This window comes from Heptranchias perlo, chromosome 18 (assembly GCF_035084215.1).
Source record: "Heptranchias perlo isolate sHepPer1 chromosome 18, sHepPer1.hap1, whole genome shotgun sequence".
Taxonomy (NCBI): Eukaryota; Metazoa; Chordata; class Chondrichthyes; order Hexanchiformes; family Hexanchidae; genus Heptranchias; species Heptranchias perlo.
Genome location: NC_090342.1, coordinates 4,170,799 through 4,176,799, shown reverse-complemented (window position 1 = coordinate 4,176,799; position 6,001 = coordinate 4,170,799).

The window sequence follows — 6,001 nt, the reverse complement described above, 5'->3', positions numbered from 1 at the left end:
TTAAAGAAGATCTTTAATTCTTCAGAAAAGCGGAATTGTAAGCCGTGTGGCCAAAGAGACAGATAGGATGTACTCTGCAAAGTTTGGTTAATCTGTGTGCAAGACTTTATAAAGAAAAATGCAAGGGGCAGCAACTAGAAGGGGCCAGTTTTAATTGGACCAGGAGGGGTGGCATTGATTTGCCCCAGTGTCACTTGACAGAGGTCAGACCCATAAGTGCCCCTTTCGAAGGGCATTACTAATACAATAATCTACCATGGTCAAATCAAACTGGAAGATGCTTAAAATAAAGCAACAAAGTCCCATTTCAACAAACCGAAAGGACACTTGAGCACAAAATCCAGGCTGACACTCTCATTGCAGTACTGAAGGAGTGCTGCACTGTCGGAGGAGCCGTCTTTTGGATGAACATTAAACGGAGGCCCTGTCTGCCCTCTCTGGTGGACGTAAACGATCCCATGGTCACCATTTGAAGAAGAGCAGGGGTGTTCTCCCCGATGTCCTGGCCAACATTTATTCTTCAACCAACGTCATTAAATAAATGATCTGGTCATTTATCTCATTGCTGTTTGTGAGAGCTTGCTGTGCGCAAATTGGCTGCCATGTTTCCTACATTACAACAGTGTCTACACTTCAAAAGTACTTCATGCTTTCGGGATGTCCTGAGGTCATGAAAGGCACAATAGAATTCCAAGTCTTTCATTTTTCTTTCTAACTGAGGTCCAATGAAACTAAAAGAAGCTTAACATGAACTATATCAGTATTTTGTTGTTTTGATTGATTATACGATGAACATCCTGCGGTGCCCACCGGTCGCGGAAGGCCCCTAGCATATCAGTGGACACCGCGTACTCCCTCTCCAGAGTCACCCAGGCGCGGACAAGATCGGGGAAGAGAGGCAGCCAGCCAGCCAGAGCGACCCACCCCGCTGCGGATCCCACTCATCCTGGACCTGTGGGTGGCTGTTTAGGCCAGGCCCCAAGAGCAGACCCATGAGAATGTTCTCCACCTCCCACTACACTTGCCCACCTGCCCATTCTGAAGATCAGGAGTGCGGGACTAAAATGGAGCCAGAAGTTGAGGAGCAGGCCCCCGTTAGGTAGCAAAACGGGGGCTGCAGTTTCTCGCACTCCATGTACCCCATTGAATACCATCTCCTTCAGGCCGCGGACATTACAAGTGGCCTGGGTGACAGCAAAGTAGTTCAGTATTACAGTGGATGCCACTGCTCTGTTCAGCTCCAGAACTCCAATAATGCAGGGAAGGAGCCCCGAATAGAGAACCTTCCATTGGGAGCTCCCATCAGGCGGCCATATGTAACGCATGGCATGTCCAGATGGAAGACAAGAACAAAACAAATGGCAGCTTTCATGATATTTATCGTGCTAACCCACAAATGACCAGATTTATTGGATTCAACTTCACAACTTCCATGCTGGGACATCGGAATATAGGAAGATAGGAACAGGAATAGGCCATTTAGCCCCTCGAGTCTGTTCCAACATTCAATGAGATTATGACATCTGTGGCCTAACTCCATATGCCCGCCCTAGCCCCATGTCCCTTAATGCCTTTGGTTAAAAAAAATCTATCAATCTCAGATTTAAAATTAACAATTGAGCTAACATCAACTGCCGTTTGCAGAAGAGCGTTCCAAACTGCATGTAGAAATATTTCCTAACTTCACTCCTGAAAGTCCTGGCTCTAATTTTTAGGCTATGCCCACTAATCCTAGACTCTCCAACCAGCAGAAATAGTTTCTCTGTATCTACCCTATCAGTTCCCCTTAATATCTTGAAAACTTCAATCATATCACCCCTTAATCTTCTAAATTCCAGGGAATACATCCCTATTTTGTGTAATCTCGCCTCGTAATTTAACCCTTGGAGTCCAGGTATCATTCTAATAAATCTACCTCCAAGGCCAATATATCCTTCCTAAGGTGCAGTGCCCAGAATTGAACACAGTACCCCAGGTGTGGTCTAACCAGGGCTTTGGATAGCTGTAGCATAACTTCTAGTCCTAGTCCTCTAGTCCTCTAGATATAAAGGCCAGCATTCCATTAGCCTTTTTGATTATTTTCTGTACCTGTCCTTGACATTTTAATGATCTATGTACATGGACCCCCTAAGTCTCTTTGGACCTCCACGGTGAGCTTTTCGCCATTTAGAAAGTACTCTGATCTATCCTTTTTAGGTCCAAAGTGGATGACCTCACACTTGCCTACATTGAAATCCATTTGCCACAGTCCTGCACATCAGTTAATCTATTAATATCTCTCTGTAATTTTATGCTTGCATCTACATTGCTTACAATGCTGCCTATCTTTGTGTCATCGGCAAACTTCGATATGTGGCTCTCTATCTCTGTATTTATTAACGACTTAAATGACGTGAATAGTTGAAGCCCCAACACAGATCCCCATGGGACACCACTAGTCACATCCTGCCAATTTGAGTACCTGCCCATTATCCCTACTCTTTGTCTCCTGCTGCTCAGCCAATTTCCTAACCAGGTCAATAATTTTCCCTCAATTCCACGAGCTTCAACTTTAGCTAACAGTATCTTATGAGGGATTTTTTCGAATGCTTTCTGGAAGTCCATATAAATAACATCCATAGACATTCCCCTGTCCACTACTTCAGTCACCTCTTCAAAAAATTCAATCAGGTTTGTCAGGCATGACCTACCCTTTACAAATCCATGCTGGCTCTATCTGATCAGCTGAAAATTTTCAAGGTGTTCAGTCACTCTATCCTTAATTATAGACTAGTAATTTCCCGACAACAGATGTCAGGCTAATTGGTCTATAATTCCCTGGTTTCCTTCTCTCATCTTTCTTAAATAGCAGAGTGACATGTACAAAGGGACTGGGTGTTTGTCCACTACCTGAAGAGACTTGAGACCATAATCCAGGCTGACACTTCCAGTGCAATACTGACGGAGTGCTGCAGTGTCGGAGGTGCCATCTTTCGGATACGACATTAAACCGAGACCCCGAATGCCCTCTCAGATAAACATAAAAGATCCCATAGCCACTATTTGAAGAGAAGCAGGGGAGTTCTCCCACTAAAGTCCTCGCCAATATTTATTCCTCAATCAACATCACTAAAAAACAGATTATCTGGTCATCATCACATTGCTGTTTGTAGGACCTTGTTGTGTGCAAAATTGGTGGCCGCGTTTCCTACATTACAACAGTGACTACACTTCAAAAGTACTTCATTGGCTGTGAAACGCTTTGGTATGTCCCGAGGTCATGAAAGGCACTATAGAAATACAAGTCTTTCTTTTTCTTCCTTCTTAACCACTAGGCTACCTTACCAATGCAAAAACAGCAACTATCGATGATGCAGAACTCATTCACTGTAGCGTCATCCTGGTCTGGGGCTTGGACTCAGAGGCAAGATGTTACCACTGAGCTATGCTCACACTTAGAGTTATGCAGCACATAACAAGAGAGCTGTGACCATTATAAATGTGTCAATAAAAAGTATTTAATATGATATCATGCATAACAGACATGGATATTTAATATAGGCTACCTTGATATCAGGATAACCTACATTACACATTTATGTCCGTTATGCATGATATTGCAGGTGTATTGTAAATGAACTTACTGAAATTTGAGGAATGAAATTTGAGACTCGGGTACCTCCTCCCTTTAAAATGTAGAAAATGACAAGCTATCTCCCATTAAAGTACCTTTTTAAGGTGGCACAACTTTACACTTTATCATATTTTCGCCTGTCTAAAGTCAGCGAACCTCGGCTTGCATCAGTGACAATCAACTGATTTGTTTTGGTTATTTGATCCCAGGCGCTATGATGATGTCAGAATGGGGTCAAATTTAAGCTCACCAGGAAGCCAAGCTTCATTGAGCGAGAACTAAATGTTTTTGGTACAGGAGATTATCAAAAGACAGGATCATTTGGTTCTCCCTCAGAAGCTCAGCTTCCAAGGCAAGTTTAGGTTTACCGGCATTTTTGCAGGACTCACCCCCCAGTGAAAGCTAAGCCAGACTTACAAATGCCAAGTGGTTCATTCGCAGGTGTTTCCTGTGTCTAAACAGTTGTCCCCTCACGGTTGAGATATTCTGGGCATGTGAAGGAAGGACTTCCTCCAGCCCATGTGTGCCAGATCCAGGAACAAACGCTGTGAGGTCAATTTGTGGCAAAGAAGGGGAAGTGGTTTGCAGGGAGACAAAACTCCGTTCGGAGTAATCCTGGAGTTGGGGGGGTGGGGGGTGGAGGGTGGGGTGGTCAGCCTTATGTTGGGTGTGCCTCTTTACCGAAGCCCCTCACACGAGGACCTCCTTAAGCATTTGGTGATGAGCAAGTCTGGCACGTAGCGCTGGACTTGGACGTCAAGATGGCTGGCATGGTGCAAGCTCTTCTGTGTAGATTCTTCCACCACTGCTGAAGGCAGTTCCGTCGGGTATGATATACATCACTACTGAACCATAGGTATGATATACACCACTACTGTACCATAGGGCATGATATACGTCATTACTGTTCCACAGGGTTTGATATACATCACTACTGTTCCAAAGGGCATGATATACATCACTACTATTCCACAGGGTATGCTATACATCACTACAGTTCCATAGGGTATGATATACATCACTGCTGGTCTGTAGGGGATGATATACATCACTACTGTTCCACAGGATATGATATACATCACTGCTGTTCCATGGGGTATAATATACATCACTACTGTTCCATGGGGTATGATATACATCACTACTGTTCCATGGGGTATGATATACATCACTACTGTTCCATGGGGCATGGTGTATATATCACTACTGTTCCATGGGGTATGGAGCGTATAGCATTACTGTTCCATAGGGTTTGGTTTGAGTTATAAGTGTTTCATTGGGTATGGCGTGTTTTACCACTGCACCATAAAGAAAGAAAGACTTGTATTTATGTAGAGCCTTTCACGACCTTAGGACGTCCCAAAGAGCATTACAGCCAATGAAGTACTTTTGAAGTGGAGTCACTGTTGAAATTGTAGGAAATGCGGCAGCCAATTTGCACACTGCAAGCTTCCATAAACAGCAATGCGATAATGTTCAGATAATCTGTTTTTTAGTGATGTTAGTGGAGTTAAATATTGGCCAGGACGCTGCGGAGAACTCCCCTGCTCTTCTTCGTAATAGACTTTTTACTTCCACCTGAGAGGGCAGACGGGGGGGCCAAGTTTTAACGTCTCATCCGAGAGACAGCATCTCCGACAGTGCTGCGCTCCCTCAGTACTGCAATGGAGTGTCAGCCTAGATTTTGTGCTCAAGTCTCTGGAATGGGACTTATACTCACGACCTTTTGACTCAGAGGCGAGAGTGCTACCCACTGAGCCACGGCTGACACATAGGGTATAATATGCATCACTACTGTTCCATAGGGTATGATATGAGTTACCAGTGTTCCATAGGGTATGGCGCATATATCACTACAGTTCCATAGGGTATGGCATGTGCCCATGCAATGCTCATGAGAATGCATTCACACATTTTATAGTGAATTGTATCATCTCACCATGTCCTTGTCGGGCGTTCCTGATACATATTGTCCAACTAGTGATGGTTCAAGCAGTTACCACTCATGACTATCCTTCTTAGAGGGGAGGTAAGTGGGAGCTCTTGAAGTCAAGGTGGTCTTGCATGGTTATCAAAGGGACCACCTGCGTACTCCCACTGGGTGAAACACAATTCTCAAAAATATGAAGCTGGAGAGTTTGGAAATCTATATTGCAGAACAGGTGGGATAATTCTATCCGATTTGGAAAGGGATAAGGAAAACCCTTGGAGTAAAGAAAGAACTTTAAAAAAAAATATGATTAGTGCATGGGATTTGGCTGACATTGATAAGGAGAATTCATTGCACATCACTAGTTGTGAGTCAACCACATAACATAGGACTGGATTCACATGTAACCCAGATCAGGTAGGGGTGGCAGGTTCCCTTCCCTGAAGGACAGTAATGAA